Source organism: Colobus angolensis, unplaced genomic scaffold, assembly GCF_000951035.1.
Source record: "Colobus angolensis palliatus isolate OR3802 unplaced genomic scaffold, Cang.pa_1.0 Scaffold302, whole genome shotgun sequence".
Taxonomy (NCBI): domain Eukaryota; kingdom Metazoa; phylum Chordata; class Mammalia; order Primates; family Cercopithecidae; genus Colobus; species Colobus angolensis.
In genome coordinates this window covers 215,304-234,302 of record NW_012116289.1, presented here as the reverse complement: position 1 = coordinate 234,302, position 18,999 = coordinate 215,304, and the positions used below count along the sequence as shown (strand labels likewise).

At 33.9% G+C, this 18,999-nt stretch overlaps 1 protein-coding gene across 4 annotated transcripts in view; it reads right to left on the bottom strand.

The window, feature by feature from the left end:
- Positions 1 to 18,999, bottom strand: part of BBS9 (Bardet-Biedl syndrome 9) — a 503,584-nt gene that overhangs the window by 392,832 nt on the left and 91,753 nt on the right. The gene's annotated exons all lie outside the window — the stretch shown is intronic.

Below are 18,999 nucleotides of genomic sequence, written 5' to 3'. Positions count from 1 at the left end.
AAAGCCAGACTTCTACTGACCTTGATTGTCACAAAAATAAAAGTTTGAATAAGTATCCATTACCGAGAAGCATACTGAGAGCTGATAACTCCTGAACCTTTATCAATTTATTTTCACAGAGGGAAAAGTCTATGAAAATCTTCCATTAGTCACATGGGCTTTCAGTGAGAAGGTTAATTTAAATGGTTGTTAAAGAAGGTACTAAATGAACGTGGTAATCCTGAAGTGAGGAACCTCTTCCTCTGAGCTTATTTGATCGAGCTCTCTGCAAACTTTCTAGAATATTTAGCCAACTGCCTCTATTTTCCACCACAAGATCAACACATACCACTACTCCTAAGTGAAATTAAATGTAAATGCTAAAATATATGTCACAGACAGATCAAAAGGATACACACCCATGAACTTTACTGTGAAGGCATACATACTAAGGCAGAGTGAACCAATGCAAAAACACACTGTCCACAACTGAAATTTTAGAAGCAATCTCAATGACTAAATAATGAAATATCTAAATACAGAATTGTTCATAGCTCAAAGAAGAACAAAAGTCTATGTGTTTGGACATGAAAAGATGTCCATGTAACTGAAATGAGGAAGTTACAAGCTAATATACAAAGTGATCTCATTTATGTAAAACAACATAAAACAAAATCAAATATGTTTATAAACGCATTGAACATTGTATCCAAGTGCAAGGTTGCTTAGTATTTCATTTACCTTGGCAAAAGAGTGAGATTTCATCTGCAGAAGGGAAATGAAAGGAACTTTTCAGTTTTGTTTTCACAAAAATGTATTCATTTTATATTTTTAACAAATATATAAAGAAGTACAAATAAGTTCAATGATTTATAAATATAAAAACTACTGAAAGCATTAGATATACATCAACAAATGACTGATTAAATTAATTATAATGTATATGCATGTGTAAAACACAAATTGTATGCCATTAAAAATGATGAGGTAAAAGGGAACAAAGTTTCGATTAGACTGGAGGAGTAAGTTTTAATGATCTATTGTACTGCACGGTGACCACAGTTAATAATAATGTAATGTATATTTCAAAATTGCTAAAAGAATAGATTTTTAATGTTCTCACCACACACACAAAAAAATAAGTTGGTGAGGTTATGGATATAGTAATTAGCTTGATTTAATCTTTCTATAATGTACACATAGATCAAAATACTACATTTTACCCCATTAATATATAAAATTATTTGTCAATTAAAAATACATTAAAAATAAAAACAATCCTACTAGCATATATTATATAATATGTTGTATAAATATTCATAAATTGTTTTTTAAATGATGAGGTAGATTTATACATATTGCCATAGAAGGATAGGCACAGTATATTGTAAGGGAAAAGCTTATAATGAACAGTAGAACTCGTTTTGTTTAAAGTATGCATGTGTATATAAATAAATATATAAAATTCTGAATTAGCAATCACAATTAGTCATAAAATTTAACAATATCCACAGTCGTAATTGTTTTGTATTCATTTAACTGTATTCTCTAATTTTTTTTCTTTTTTTTTTTTTTGAGACAGAGTATCATTCTGTCGCCCAGGCTGGAGTGCAATGATGCCATCTCGGCTCACTACAGGCTCTGCCTCCTGGGTTTGAGCAATTCTCCTACCTCAGCCTCCTGAGTAGCTGGGATTGCAGGCATGTGTCATCACGCCTAGCTAATTTTGTATTTTTAGTAGAGATGGGGTTTCTCCATGTTGGTCAGGCTGGTCTTGAACTCCCGACCTCAGGTGGTTGCCCACCTCAGCCTCCCAAAGTGCTGGGATTACAGGCATGAGCCACCATGCCTGACCTTGTATTCTCTAATTTATAAACAATACAGTAGTGTTGTAATAAGGAAAAATACTTCTTAAAGTAGTTTCATTAATTTTCATCACTCAAAAGAGCTATATATCTAAAGTTCATGAATAAAGACATGCTAAGCCAGTTTCCTGTCACACAAAGTGAAAAGTAAAAAGATTGTTTATATAATTTTAAAAATATATAAAATTTGGGAGAAAATAAACCATTTCAGGTAAAAGTTACTAAGAGTCTGGAATCAACTCTACTTTTCCCCTTCACTTCTGGTATGTGTACCCACTACCTCAGTGACTTTGAATCTGTCAGTGCATACATATTTCCATCTTCAGTCATGTGGATCACTTTAAAAGTCCAGTTGATTTTGTCAAGGACAAAAAAGTGGCCAGTAAAGCCAGAAACTTAATTTAATTTTATTCCAACAGAAGCTGCTACATTTTAACGCACCTTTATAAAACCCATAAAACAAGCACTATAATGAAAAAGAATGCCACAAAACTACTAACATGATGACTTTTAACCTTTTTCGTGCATAATGGGCAGTCAACAGCCTTTTTTAATTCTGAGGTCCAAATGTACTATAAGGTTTATAAAAGAAAACTCTACTCCCAAGTTCAAAATTCTCATTGCTTAAAAGTAATAATAAATTCCCTAGTAAAACACTGAATTCTGGTTTTAATTAGAGTAAATGTGCTAAGATTGCCACCTCCTGCTGAAGAAAAAGGCAAGCCCTTCATGACCTACCTCAGGTGGACTTTCAAAAGACCTCAGATCTGAATCCTGTCATAAAAAAATAAAGAGGAAGGGGAATAGAAGAATATATATTTTCATGTGTAAACATAAATGATGCCACTTAAACTATTCAGTGCTACCAAACGCAAAATTCTCACTCCTAAAAAACATTAAACATACTGTTTCTTTGGGTCCATGTCCTCAGATAACCAGTAGAATCCCTTACTTAATGGCATTTTCACATATAAAAGTGAATAAGCACTTCCTCTAATAAAATGCTAAAATATACTTGTCACATATTAAATTCAAAACCAAAATATACAATCAATGCCAAATTAAAGGAGAAAAAAATGATTATATTATAAAATCACTACTTTTACTATCTTCCATTGAAACAAATTTCTATGATGAAACAATGAATGTTGAAAAAAATCAGTATTTCCCAAGAACTTTTTCTCTATTCCCTTGAGACTGCCATTATGCCATTCAAACCTTAAAAGTTTCAAATGTTCTTACTTGTGTTTGTATATACTCATATTTACATACATGTACATATATGTATATGTGTGTATATATGAGTGTGTGTGGATAGATGGAGGAATGGAGATAGGTAAAAAGATAGATGATAAATATCTAGATAGATATCTATATATGATAGATGATAAATAGATTTCAAGGGGGACAAAGCTTCAGCTATGCAAGATGAATAGCTTCTGAAGATCTAATGTGAAACAATGGGAATACAGTTAAAAATATTGTATTGTATATAGTTGCTAAGAGGGTAAATCTTAAATACTCTCATGAAAATAAGAAGGGAAGGAATAAATGCTAACTATATGAGGTGATGGAAATGTTAATTGGCTTGATTGTGGTGAATATTTTATAATGCACGCATATATCAAATCATCAAGTTGTAAACCTTAAAAATATACAATCTTTAATTGTCAACTATACCTCAATAGCTGGGGGAAAATAATTATAGCAGTCTCCCATATCCACAGAGAATACATTCCAAGACCCCCAGTGGATGCCTGAAACCTTAGTACCAAACCCTATACACACTATGTTTTTTCCTGCATATACATATGTACATATGATAAAGTGTAATTTATAAATTAGACACAGTACTCTTGCATTTGGGGACCATTATTCAGGAAAATTAGGGTTATCTGAACACAAACACTGTGATCACCACCACAGTCTCTGTGATCACTGAGAAGGCTACTAAGTGACAAACAGATTAGTGTCTACAAGGTGGATATGTGGGACAAAAAGATGGTTCAGATCCTGGATGGGACAGACATCAGTCAGAATGAAGAGCAATTTAAAACTTATGAATTGTTTATTTCTGGATTTTTTAATTTAATATTTCTGGGCTACAGCTGACCTCGGGTAACTAAAACCACGGAAAGTAAAACTGTGGATATGAGGGGACTGCTGTAAATGGAAGCATGTGCAGGCACCTGGCACAGTCCCAGTCATATAACCTGCAGTCAAAAAAAGGTTTGTTTTTCTTAGCTTTTGGAAAGAAATAGAAATTTCAAAGTTAAGAGCCTTTATTAAAAGACATCTTTAACACAACAAAAAGACACAGCATCAGCAGTTGTCTTGTTTTTTCCTTCTTAAATCAAATACACTCTTCATCTATGATAGCTAAACAGCTGATTACTGTCTTCTTACCTGGGGATGCCAGTTATATGATACCAATAGCTTTTATAAGAAAAAAGTGCATAATATGACAGAAAACATAGCGTATGAAATATGATGTCCTTCCTCCTTATAGAAAGTTCATATCCTTTAATAAGTATCACATAAAATAAAATCAGCCATTTGTCAATAAACCTCTAATGACTCCAAAAATAAACTCAGCAAAAAGTTAATAATGAAAAGCTTCCCTCTTCTAGGTAAAATGATACTAGACAGATTATCTGTAATTTATAAAAAAAACTTTTTGTGACCTAGTAACATTTTATTAACTCCTTGAAATCAGTCAAAATTGCAATGGTACATTCTAAGAGAAAATAAAAACAAAACAAAAAGAGAAAATGAAACAAAAATAAATTAACACTTTCACATCATCAATAGCCATCCAAACCATGAGTACCAAGATTCAGATTTAACCTTCAAGATTACTTCAGCTTTCCAGAAATGGCTCATTTCTCAACGCCCCCTCCATTTCTTCAACAGATAGCATGCATCATTCTGAGAAATTTCTAATTGTTAAAATCTGCGAAAGGCTTAAGTCAAGGAACAAATGCTTCTTGTTACAAAACTCAATAATTGTAATAGAATTATGGGTTTAACATATAAAGTCCTGAAACCATTTTCTAAACAGACGAATTGTTTGAGAGTTACGACTTTCCTTAAATTTGCCTACACCAAAACACATGTTGTTTCAATTATATAGCAAAGACTATGGCTTCTGTTCAAACCTAGATTTTATTGTTTCTAAAATTAGAAACAGATACACATACATATAGATATATACACATACATATATAAACATATACACCTAGGCCATATATTACACATGAACAGTTGAAAGGTTTAATGTGTTATGTAAGAAGTTACTTTACACACATATGAGGAAGTTAGTATTAATCTCACAAACAGATAATTCATTCATAAACAACCCTTTTTATCTCACAGATACCCTTGGTACATGTTATCACAATTATTTATACAATTCAGACAAATCTAAGGGAAGTAAAAATAATGGTGAGCTCTAGCATCTTTATTTTCTTAAAAAATGAAGAACTGCTTAAAATCACCGTTCACCATTTTACCCAGGAAGGGAAGATTCAATTAAAATCTACAAAGTCTCTAAGTTTTCACCAAAACCACACTACAGTTTTCATCAGTACTTGACTTAAAAGTACATGTATTTCTATTTATATCTAAGCTTTAGTATTAAAGGTAATTTTAATTTTCTTCTTAATAAGTTTCTGTATTTTTCCACATTCTCTTAAAATTATTTTAATATATTACCTGTATAATTTTTAAAATGAAATAACTTTAAAGGAAGAATTAAAACATCTGAATATGATATCTGAATCAGAAAGATTGGTATTACTATAATAGTCACTTCCTCAAAATGAAATGTGTAATAGTACCAAAGAACTAATCCATTAATTTATGACTTCTCAGGGTTTGTTCAAAAGTGACATATATTAAATTCTAATTCTGATCTAACAGTTGTAACAAAAGAAGAAAAGAGGAGTATAAGTTACACTTGCAAAGCAGTCCCTAATTTTTGTTAATATTAATCCTATAATGTTGAGCAGTGGGGGTGATTTTGTTCCCCAGTGGTTGTCACACTGGATGGGGGAGCAGAGGGGTACTACTGGCATCTAGTGGGTAGAGACCAGTGATGCTTCTATATATCCTATAAGGGCACACAGGAAATCCTCCACAACAAAGAATTACCTAGACCAAAATGTCAATAGTGCCATGGGTAGTAAAACCCTGATGTAGAGAAAGAACCTATTATGTTTCAATTATAAATCAAACCCTGAAAACAAAGATAATTCTAATTCAAAGAGTCATTCCTGTCTATTTCTTTTGAAGGATACACTAAGCATCTAAATTACCTACTTCTTTAAAATAGTTTTAAAAATAAAGAGTCCAACATCCAAACGACACTCTTCACAGAAATAGGAAAAAAATTCCAAAGTTCATATGCAACCATAAAAGTTTATATGAAACCAAATAGCTAAAAAATTCTGAGAATGAAAAACATAGTTGGAGGCACCAATTTTGACTTAAAATTATATTACAAAGCCACAGTAATCAAAACAATATGGTCCTGGCCAAAAAAAAAAAAAGAGAGAGAGAGAGAGAGACACAGGCCAGAGGAACAGAATAAAGGGCTAAGAAATAAACCCCAACTAATACAGTCAACCAAGGGCACCAAGAGGATACAATGAGTAAATAAAGGACAGTCTCTTCAACAACTGGTGCTGGAGCCAGGCACAGTGGCACATGCCTGTAGTCCTAGCTACTCAGGAGGCTGAGGAAGGAGGATCACATGTGCTCAGGAGTTCATGGCCAACCTGGGCTACATAGTGAGACCCCATCTCAAAAAAAAGGGTCATAGAAATACAGAATTCCCACATGCTAAAGAAGGAAATTGGATTCATCTTACACTATAAACAAAAATCAACCCAAAATGGATAAAAGAATAGATATTGGCACAGATATGTTGAAGAGGGAACACTTGTACACTGCTGGTGGGAATATAAATCAGTACAACTTCTATGGAAAACAATGCGGAGATTTCTCAAAGAACTAACAACAGATACACCATAAGACCCAGCAATCCCACTATCCTGGGTATCTACCCAAAGGAAAAGAAGTCATTACATAAAAAACACACCTGCATCCATATGTTTATTGCAGCACAATTCACAGCTGTAAAGATATGGAATCAACCTAACTGCCCATCAATTAATGAGTGGATAAAGAAAATGTGGTATATATACATCATAGAATACTACTCAGTCATAAAAAAGAACAAAATAATGTCTCTTGCAGCAACTTCAATGGAAATGGAGGCCATTATCCTTAGTGAAGTAACTCAGGAACAGAAAACCAAATACCACAAGTTCTCACTTATAAGTGGGAGTTAACCCACAGGTACACAAAGGTATACAGAGTGGTATACTGGACATTGCAGACTCCAAAGCGGGCAGGGCAATACGGAGGTGAAGGATGAAAAACTACCTGTTGGGTTCAATGTGCACTCTTCGGGTAATGGGTACACTAAAATCCTAAACTTCGCTACTCGCTATACAATTCATCCATGTAAGCAAAAACCACTTATACCTCTAAAGTTATTGAAAAAAATTTTTTTTAATTTAATGGATAAAAGACCTAAATATAAGACCAGCAACTATAAAACTTCTCTAAGAGAACATAGTGAGAAAGCTCCTGGACATTGGCCTTGGCAATGATTTTTTGGTTATCACACCAAAAAAGCAGGCCACAAAAGCAAAAATAAATAAATGAGACTACAGTCAAACTAAAAAGCTTCTATAGAGCAAAGGAAATAATCAATGAAATGGTAGCCTACAGGCTGAGAGAAATATTTACAAACCATATATCTCACAAGGAGTGAATATCCAAAATTTATGAAGAACTTACATAATTCAATAGTAGCAAAACAATCTGATTTTTAAATGGGCAAAAGACATAAACAGACATTTCTCCAAAGAAGACATACAAATGGCCAGGAGGTATATGAAAAGGTGCTCAACATCATTAATCATCAGGGAACTACAAATCAAAACCACTATGAGATAGTTCCTCACACCCATTAGATGGCTATTATCAAAAAGGCAAAAAATAACAAATGTTGGCAGTGGTGTAGAGAAAGGGGAACTCTTGTATACTGTTGGTGGGAATGTAAATTGGTATAACCATTATGGAAAATAGGATGGAGGTTTCCAAAAAACTTAAAAATAGAACAATCACATGACCCAGAAATCCCTTTTCTGGGCATATACCCAAATGAAATGAAATCAGTATCTCGCAAAGACATTTGCACTTCCATGTTTATTGTGGCATTATTCACAATAGCCATGATACGGAAACAACATAAGTGTGCATCAATGGACAAATGGATAAAGAAACTGTGGTATATAGTTATAATGGAATATTATTATTATATTATTATAAAAAATTTTTATTCTAAGAAAGAATGGGATCTTGCCATTTGCCACAACATGGATGAAAATGGAGGATACTATGCAAAAGGAAATAAGCCAGACACAGAAAAAAATACATTGCATGTTCTCACGCATATGAAGAATGTAAAAAAAGAGCAAAACAAAACTCAAATACATAGAACAAAACAGTGGTTACCAGGGACAGGGGGAGAAGATGGGGAGACTGAATACACAAAGGAAGTATACAAGGATATGAAGTCAGAGTATAAAAAGTAGCAGATATGTACAATGAACAGGTCTAGAGAACTAATGTACAACATGAAGACTAGAGATAATAAAATTATACTGTATTTGGGATTTATGCTAAATGAGTAGATTTTAGCTGCTCTTGCCACGGAAATGAAAGAAAAATGGGTAACTAAGTAAGATGATGGATATGTTAATTTGTTTCACTATAGTAATCTTTTTAATACCTATATGTAACTCATAAATCATGTTGTATACCTTAAATATACACAATAAAATTTACTTTTGAAAGTTAAAATAAATAAAGCCTAAGTCTTCATCCTCAATTTTAATTCTCTGTTCTCATTTCCCTCTGCACATCTCAAAAACAAATTAAAGTATAACTTCATGTCAGGAGATCTAAAAATACAGTTGGATCTTGAACAACAACTGTTTGAACTGTGTGGGTCCACTTAATACGTGGAGTTTCTTTGGCCTCTGCCACCCTTGAGACAGCAAAATTGGGGTTACCTGAAGAGGGGTCACCTCCTCTTTCTCCTCCTCCTCAGCCTACTCAATGTGAAGATGACAAAGATGAACGCCTGTATAATAACCCAATTAGACGCAATAAACTGTAAATATATTTTCCCTTCCTTATGATTTTCTTAATAACTTTTTTTACTATAGCTGACTTTACTGTAAGAATACCATATAAAACACATATAACATAGAAAATACGTGTTAATCAACTGTTTATGTTATCAGTAAGGCAACAGTAGGCTAATAATAGTTAAGTCTTGGGAGAGTCAAAAGTTACACATGGATATTTGACTTAATGGAGGGGTCAGCATCCCTAATCCCCACACTGTTCAATGGTCAACTGTATAGAGAAAGTTCTTCCTCTTCCTTTCGTGACTATATCTTCTGGAAGAAAGAAAATGAAAAGGTTTCTGAATTTGAATAAAAGAAAATATAATCTAGCTGTTAAGGATTTTTATTTCAAATTAATATTTACTTTATTTTTAATTGCTTCAACTAAACAAAGATTGAAGGATTTAAGGGGCAAACGACATGAATAGACAATTCTCAAAAGAGGATATACAAACAGTCAACAAACATGAAACAATGCTCAACATCACTGATTATCAGGGAAATGCAAATTAAAACCAAAATGAGATATAGCACCTTACTTCTACAAGAATGACCATAATTAAAAAGCCAAAAAATAATAGATATTGGCATAGATGTGGTGAAAAAGGAACACTTTTACATGCTGGTGAGAATGTAATTAGTACAACCACTATGGAAAACAGTATGGAAATTCCTTAAAGAACTAAAAGTAGAACTACCATTCAATCCAGTAATCCCACTACCGGGTATCTACCTACACAAAAGAAAAGAAGTCATTACATGAAAAAGACACATGTACACATGTTTATAAACATGTGTGTTTATATCAGCAACACAATTCACAATTGCAAAGATATGGAATCAACCTAAGTGCCCATCAACCAACAAGTAGATAAAGAAAATATGGTATATATACATGATGGAATACTACTGAGCCATAAAAAGGAACAAAATAATGTCTTTTGCAGCAACTTGGATGAAGCTGGAGGCCATTATTCTAAGTGAAATAACTCAGAAATAGAAAACCAAATATTGTATGTTCTCACTCATAAGTGGGAGCTAAGTTATGAGGATGCAAAAGCATAGGAATGATATAAAGGACTTTGGGGCTGAAGGGAAGGTTGGGAGTGTGGTGAGGCATGAAAGACCACATATTGAGTACAATGTATACTGCTCAGCTGACAGGTGCCCCAAAATCCCAGAAATTGCCACTAAAGAATTTATGTTGTAACCAAAAACCACCCATTCCCAAAAAACTATTAAATTTTTTTTTAATTTCTTAAAAAAGATTAGGCCGGGTGCAGTGGCTCACGCCTGTAATCTCAGCTCTTTGGAGGGTCAAGGCAGGGGATCACTTGATGTCGGGAGTTTGAGACCAGCCTGGCCAACATAGTGAAACCCCATCTCTACTAAAAATACAAAAATTAGCCAGGCATGGTGGCGTGTGCCTGTAATCCCATCTACTCAGGAGACTGCGGCACAAGAATCACTTGAACCCAGGAGGCGGAGGTTGCAGTGAGCTGAGATCACACTACTGAACTCCAGTCTGGGTGACAGAGTGAAACCGTGTTTCAGAAAAAAATGGCTGTAAGGTCCCTAAACAAATTACATACTATATTATCATTCTTGACATAGCTTTTTGAAATTTACCCATTCACTCTTTTTTGGTGCTATGTGGTTTTTTAAAATTGTGGTAAAATACACTATTTTAACCATATTAGAATGTACAGTTCTGTGGCATTAGGTACATTCATAAGTGCATTGTGCAATCTACTACCATCCACCTCCGTAACTTTTTCATCCTTCCTAAGTAAAAGTTTGTATCTATGAAATACTACTCCCCATTCCCCTTTCCCAGGCTCCTGGAAATCACCATTTAATTTTGGGTCTCTACAAATCTGACTACTCTAAGAACCTCATGTAAAAAGAATCATATAATAATTGTCTTTTTTGTGACTGGCTTATTTCACTTAACATAATATCTCCAAGGTTCATCCATGTTGTGGCATATATCAGAACTCCATTCTTTTTGTGGTCAAATAATGTTTCATTGTACATATATACCATATTTTGTTTATCTACTTATCTATTGAACACTTGGATTGCTTCCACCTTTTGGCTATTGTAAATAATGCTGCTATGAACAAGGATGTAAAAATATCTTTCCTAATCCCTGCTTTTACTTCTTTTGGGTATACACACAGAGTGGAATTGCTGGATCATAATTTTTAATTCTTTTGAGTATTCATTCTAGCCATATTTTATATCCTTTTCTTTGTTCTACATAGTATTGAAAGTAGCACTTATCTAACAGCTTATCCAGCAGCACTTATCTAACACTTATCAATAAAAGACCTATAAGATATAAAGTCACAAGAATGTGTAACAAAAGTAGACCTGTATATTTGTTTAAACTCTAAAGCAGATTATCATCTAATGATCAAAAAGCCATTTAAAATCATCTCCAATGTTAATAGACAAAATTCTCCTGAAAAAAAAATCTCCGCTATAGAGAGCAGAAATTTTCCTCTTCTGGGTCACAAATTATCAAGGGGAAAGAGTAAGGATCAGTTTTCAAACTGCACGGACAATCACTCACCAGTGAGAATCTATAGGTTACCCCTCCATTCTCTTTTTTCCCTTCAAAATGAGAATCATTGCCACCAAGCCATCATTACTAAAAGGAGTGTGCTGTACCTTTGGCTATGTTGGAAGACAAAACCACCAAGGGTGCTTACCTAAAAACATCTTCCAGCAAATATATGTACGAATGTGTGCATGTGCACACACATCTGTACATATATGTATGTAAAATCAATAAGGATAAGTAAAATGTCAGTAGTTTTGCATCATAATTGGGAATATTAATATGAACCCATAATATACTTTACCTTTAAATACTAAGTACATATATTTCCTAACTCTATCCACCCAAACAGTGCAGAAGCAATAACCAGCCAGGAGTAGTGAACACCACTGGCACCCACACTGTAATCTTCAAATGCCATTTATCCACCCCCCCAAAAAAAAAAAAAAAAAAAGAACAAATCTTCTTAAGGAAATGGCTGATTCCAGTTCTGGGAGAGGAAATATAAAAGATGAGGCAGGAACGTCTCATAATACAAAGCAAGAAAGCTAACAAAGACTACTGAAGCTATGTCAAAAGGGTTGATGAACCAACTGGGAAAAGCTCCCTTGGCTAAAGATTGTACAATATTGACATTAACAAAAATAATAACTTCAGATGAGTGCAGTGGCACACATCTGTAATCCCAGCACTTTGGGAGGCCAAGGTAAAAGGACTGCTTGAGGCCAGGAGTTCAAGACCAGATTGGTCAACATAGCAAGACACCATCTCTACAAAAAAAATTTCAATACATTAGTCAGGCATGGTGGCAGGCACCAGTGGTCCCAACTACTTGGGAGGCTGAGGCGGGAGGATCACTTGAGCCCAGGAGATCAAGGCCACAGTGAGCTGTGATTATGCCACTGTATTCAAGCCTGGGCAAGAGTGTGAACTTGCCTTAAAAAATAAATATAAACAAATAATAACAATAAGATCAATAAATTGAAATGCATCACATATTTAACTCCATTCATTTATTATAATATGAAAACAACAACTACTAATTTGTCATCTTCAAAGGATGCTAGAGACCCAACCCTGAATTTTGAAAACAGGGAAACAACAAAGCATTTATTCTGCCTTTCTCCTATGAATATATCTCTGGGTAACCTAATAGCTGATAAAGGGAGATTTCTTCTTTTAAATGTATTTCAGTTAATACATAACAAAAATGATAATATAACCATTTTAATCCCTAATGAATCAGTAGCTCTCTAGCACTGCCTAGATTATCAATGGCTACTGATGCTTCAAAAAGAGAGACAACCAGGGATCATGTGCCTCCTCACAGAATGAAACACTAGCTGTAAAGTTGTACTGTCAAAAAAAATCAAACCTGAACCTGACCAGTCCTCTACATCTAACTACAAATTTACAGTAAATATAGACAGAGGAACACATTTACAAGACACTGTGGGAATACAATGAGCAAAATCCAGACTGTGGGAAGTTAACAGGACAAACAATCTAACCTATTTGACAAATAAGTTACGGAGAAGTTTGATGGGGAGGTGAGGGAGAAGATGGAGAGAAGGAAAAAAGAGGGAGAACCTACTGTTAATCTATTAACATGTTTTTTTAAGCCAGAAAAATTTGGTGTTACTAACACATTATTTTGCCACTGTACTCTCAAGGGAAGCCTACCTGAAATGTTTGCTGTAAGAACGCTATTGAAAGCCTGAAATGAAGTTACTGCTTTCAAATTATTTGCAATTACTGTCATAAACACAACAGACAGACACAAAATAGTTAAGAATTCAGTCTACAGGGTCAGATCCACCAGGTCCAAATCTCAGCTCTGTACTTATTAACTGTGTAAACCCAAGTAAGTAATTTAACGTCCATAAGCATCAGTTTCCTTATCTGCAAAATGAGGCTAATTACATTGACTTGACAACATTGTTTTGGCAATTAAATAAGACAGCATACAGAAATAATCTAGCACAGTCATTCATCAAATATTTCCAATGAATGTAGCTATTAGTATTATAAATAATAAATATTTCATATCAGAATTTTAAAAATACAAATCTGACTAATCACAAAATTTCTATTCAAAAAGTAAATATTATATTTACTGCATTTAAACACCCTGAGACCCATTTAAGGAAACACCATGGAAGATGCCAAAAAGTGATTTTAAATATGCTCAGTCAACTTTAAATCTATGTTAACTGATAAGAGCAAACATTTACCAACTATAAAGTAAGAGATTAGAAAATCAAATTAGCAATGATTACTACAAGGCCCTAGCCTTGGACCAGAAGCTATCTGTAAAACAGACCCACAGCCCCTTGAGCTTTTAGGATTCTATTCATTCAACAAACAGAAGTTCTATCAGGCACAGATGAAGAAATAAAGGAAGTCTTCTTTGATCTCAAGTAACTCATAATCTAGTGAAAAAAAAAAATAGACAAATTTTTCAAGTGTAAGAGAGTATAGTAAGTGCTTAGAAGCACATACAGAGTATTATAATTTCACATAAAAGACATTCCTAAGTCTTAAGGGTGAGAGGAAGGTAGGTATAATTGGTTTCAAGGCCCTCTCCCCCAAAAAGTGAAGCATGAATTCAATCCTAAAGGAGCAGTAGTTGGCTAAATGAAAAACTGAGGAAAAGTGTGTTGTGCATAGGCAAAAGAGTGAGAAAGCTGTTGTTAGACAACAATTATTGTTTTGAGGTTCCAGTTAGGAGGAATAAGTTCTGAAGGTATACTGTACAGCATGGTGACAATAGTTAATAATAGTGTGCCATATACTTGAAAATTAAAAACAGAGTCTATTTTAAATGTACTCATCACAAAAGAGTGATAAGGATGTAAGAAGACAAATATGTTAATTAGCTTGAATTAATCATACCACAGTGTATGTATATGTCAATACATCATGTTATACATCATAAATACATAAAAGTTTTATTTCTCAATTAAAAAATTAATTTGGGGTACAAATATTGACTGTAATAAAAATACAAAATTTAAAAATTAATTTTTTAATGTATTGTATTAAGTTGGGACCTAAAGTAAGATCAGATCAGGGGGCTTAGTAGGGCCAGAACCTTATATAAACCCTGTTATTCTTCTTACAAATGATGGGAGCTACTAGGAATTTTGAATTTCTTTTTTTTTTTTTTTTGAGACAGGGTCTTGCTCTGTTGCCCAGGCTGGAGTACAGTGGCGTGATCTCAGCTCACTGCAACCTCTGCCTCACAGACTCAAGTGATTCCTTCATCTCAGCCTCCTAAGTAGCTGGGACCACAGGCATGCACCACTACGCGCTGCTAACATTTTTTTATTTTTATTTTTAGTAGAGATGGGGGTTTAACCAATTTGGGCAGGCTGGTCTCAAACTCCTGGTCTAAAGTGACCACCCACCTCAGCCTCCCAAAATGCCGGAATTACAGGCGAGAGTCACTGCACCTGGCGCCACAAAACATTTCAAGCAGGACAAAGACAAGATCAGATATGTGATTTGAAAATATTACTCTAAAGCACAAAAATGGAAAATGGAAGGAGAAGAAACTGGGGGAGATCTGGAACAAGATATGAGGCATACAGACTGGTAGGAATGCTCTTTCAGTAACGCACATGAAAAACAGAGAAGGCTCAAATTAATGCAATAATGGTAGGAATGGTGATGAAGCATCTTCTTCCTTCATTTTCTATGTTATTAGAATTCCCTGTTGAAAACCACAGGAAATCAGGGCCAATGACCCTTACCCTTTTGCTCATAGGATAAACAAAATGTCACCCATTCCATGCATTCTGCTAGCTTGGGGACTATTCCTCAAACTTTTCTCTTAAACCAACCAAAAAATCAACTTGATATCTTAGTTATAAGAGATGAAAAAATTTAAAAAGGTATAACCCCATATAATATCTATCATTTCTATCAACAGTCACATGCTTGAGACTTTGACTTCTTAGGTAGACACACACACACTATATGAAATTTAAAATTTTCATAGAATTCATGCTAATAAACAAGAAGACAAAAAATATTCAAACACATCATTGTATCTGCTATTGCTAATTATACATTGGCTTCCTTTAATTTACAAAGACCCCCTCATTTCACTGTGTGTACATATAACAGTATTTTCCTTTTAGGATTAAAATTCTTATACTGTATTTGGTCTTTAACCAAAAGTATTTCATATCATATATGTGTGTGTGTGTATATACATATATACATGTTTTTTAAGTATTTCATATCAAAAATATGATATGAAATACTTTTTAAAAATGTAAGCACAAACACATTTCCAAATTCAAACTTGCCACATACATCAATGAAGAATAGCAACTCTGGCAGGGCTTGTAGGACTGTGAAAATTGTTTAAAGAGTTTACAAGCAATTAAAAATTCACTCTAGTACATGAACAATGTAAGACCTTTATCTTCAGTTACATGAATTGCCTGAAAGTACTCTAGATTTATTCCAGAATTACAACACTTTATAATTTCTGCCTAGCAACAAAAGGAGTAACTTAAAAGCAAAGGAATTGTTCGAATCAAGGATATAACCTCCCATAGTAGAAAGCAGTTTTCCCTCATTTTTTTTCTTGTTAGAATAAAATAATCAAAGATAGATATTTTAATTCTGAACTGAACTATCTTTAAATACTTTTTCCATGGAGTTCACAGTACTTGATGATTTCAGTCTCATACACAACTTTTTTAAATCAAAATATGATTAGCACATTCATTTATTCCAGATATTGACTACTTGCTCTATGTCTGGAACAGACTGGAACAGAATGGACTATGTACTGGGGATTAAAAACATGAATAAAATATGATCTCTGATCTCAAGAAATAAATACTGCAGTCAAGAAATACTGAAATAAAGCATTACATAATACCTGCAATAATTAAAGGTAAGGTATGAACAAATTAGGTATAAACAAGCAGAAACAACCAACACAGCAGGGCTTCACAGAGAAAGTGACACCAGCAGACCTGGGCCTCAGAATAGGCTTTGGCCACAGTTGATAAGACATCAGTCGATAAAGGCAATCTAGGCAGGAGAAACAACATGTGCAAAAAAGCACTGCTAAACTTCTAAGAAATGCTTTAGATTTTTCTCTTATACTTTAGAGAAGGTACATGGCTTTAATTTTGTATTTGTAAAACAAATTTCTTAGTATAAATTAAAACCATAATAACATGATTTCTTTCTCCTTATCCTCAGCCAACTGAAATTTTAAACTTGTATTTAAAAGCTGGGCTCAGAGTGTTTCATTTTTGTTATTATTACTCCATGTAAATGTGAGAATTAAAAAGGGCACCAGTATTTGTTGGGTACTAGTCAGTATAAGAATAAATGTAAATAAGTAAACACATGAATTGGATAATGTACAATAGGCAAATAATATAGGTATAAAGGAACGTATCACATAGAACTCATTTTTTTACTACTAAAATCACAGCATGTATGCCAGAAAATGAATTATCTTCATATCTCATAAACATAAGCATGCTCAAAACTGCTTAAATTTAGCCTTTATGTTTATGGACGAATTAGGTACAAAGTACTTTTATATATATAACAATCACCACAATGATGAAGACAGTCTGAGCACAATAGGACACAGTAAACATCAAAGCAAATCCCAGGTGCAGGTCAACTGGAAATAACCTCAACATCGCAATCTCAGAGAGCTTCTCACATTTGGCAACAAGGCGTCAAAGTCAAAAAGAATCAGCGGCATTTGCTCTGACCATCCCTCAACATGGAAATATGCCCCCCCTTTCTTTTAACTATGTCATGATATTTAACCTTCAAACTCTTCTCATCATTTCCCACGAAGAGTTGTTCCCAACTGTGAGCCAATATAAATGTGAATAGTTTCCTCATCTGCAAAATAAACTGCAATTATAAGACTCTAAGCAAAATGCCTGGCATGCGGTAAACACTCAAAAAATGGGTGAAATCTTCAACTGATAACAGTTGATTACATCAGATGTGTCAAACACCAACACAATGTGTGACAGAAATTGATATTTAATTAATGTTGGTTTCTTATATTGGTTTCTTTCCTTCCTTTGGGCTAGCACACTAGTATGTATTTATCTTGTAACTCACCTAGCAAAGAGTTTCACAGAAGAAGCCCATGGTAAATCCTAACTAAATAAAAGTCTTCTGTAACTACTTCTGAATACTCACCCATCTCCCAATGCCACATGTGGTTCATAAGTTCTGGCTTGGCCAGTTCAGTTACTGCACACTATAAAAATAATACCCTAAATTTACAAAAATGGCTTTCTTACCAGGAGCTTAAGCCACTTTTAAACAACAGTTCATTACTGACAATGACAGGGTCAGGCAAATATACAACCATATTTTCAGGGAAATCCAAGGCTAAGACTATGGATCTTATACCAGCAAAGTCAGTAAATGGCAAAGCAAGGACTCAAACTCAGAAATTTTTCCCTGAATTTGAGATATTTTCCAGCCCAGAATGTATTCCCTAAAGGACAAAAGTACAATGATTCACATAAATGTTCTGAATAGTCACTCAGTAAGTATGTAATCTATATACAGTTGTAATTAAACACTTATAAAAGGAAAAATGTCGAATCTTTTCTTTATTAATCTGTACCAATGTATCCTTCTCCATAATGTCTAATTCTAAATCTTTTGCTTTTTTTAGGGAGGTTGGCTCTATATTAAGCACAATTATTTTTAAACCTACTACAAACAAATTAAAATTGTATACAAAATTTAATGTTTTCATCCTATGACCTTTTTATACTTCAGTTTATTTCCTTTGGCCATTTGCATTTAATGTACAACCAATGAGTAACGGTTTTTTTAATGCTTCATTTTTAAAAATGCAATCTTCCAAAAGCTCAGCCAGAAATGTCCATTTCAAAAAGCTTACTCCAGCCAGTTGGCTTGGTCAGTGACATATGTGCAAAGTGAAAATGTAACCCCTAGTAATTTTCTGCAGGTCAGATGGAATTACTTAGCATACTCAACAGGGTTTCCAGTCCATGCCTCAAGAGGAATGTCCTTCAGCCAGCAAGTGTTTCTTTTAAACATCAGACTAGCTACTGTTGTTTGAACACCACTGTTATCTCGGCATGGTTAGAATATATGTGCAGGCTGAGAATTATAAACATTATTCTGTATCAAAATATTGAAATGCATTTGTATTATGAACATTATATGGAATCCACATAAAATTTAAGTAATCAGCAGGTAGTGTTTGAGGAGCTAAACATGTTTAATGTTAGTCATTTCTTCTGTTTTCGAAGTTGCTTTAAGCTCAACACACTTC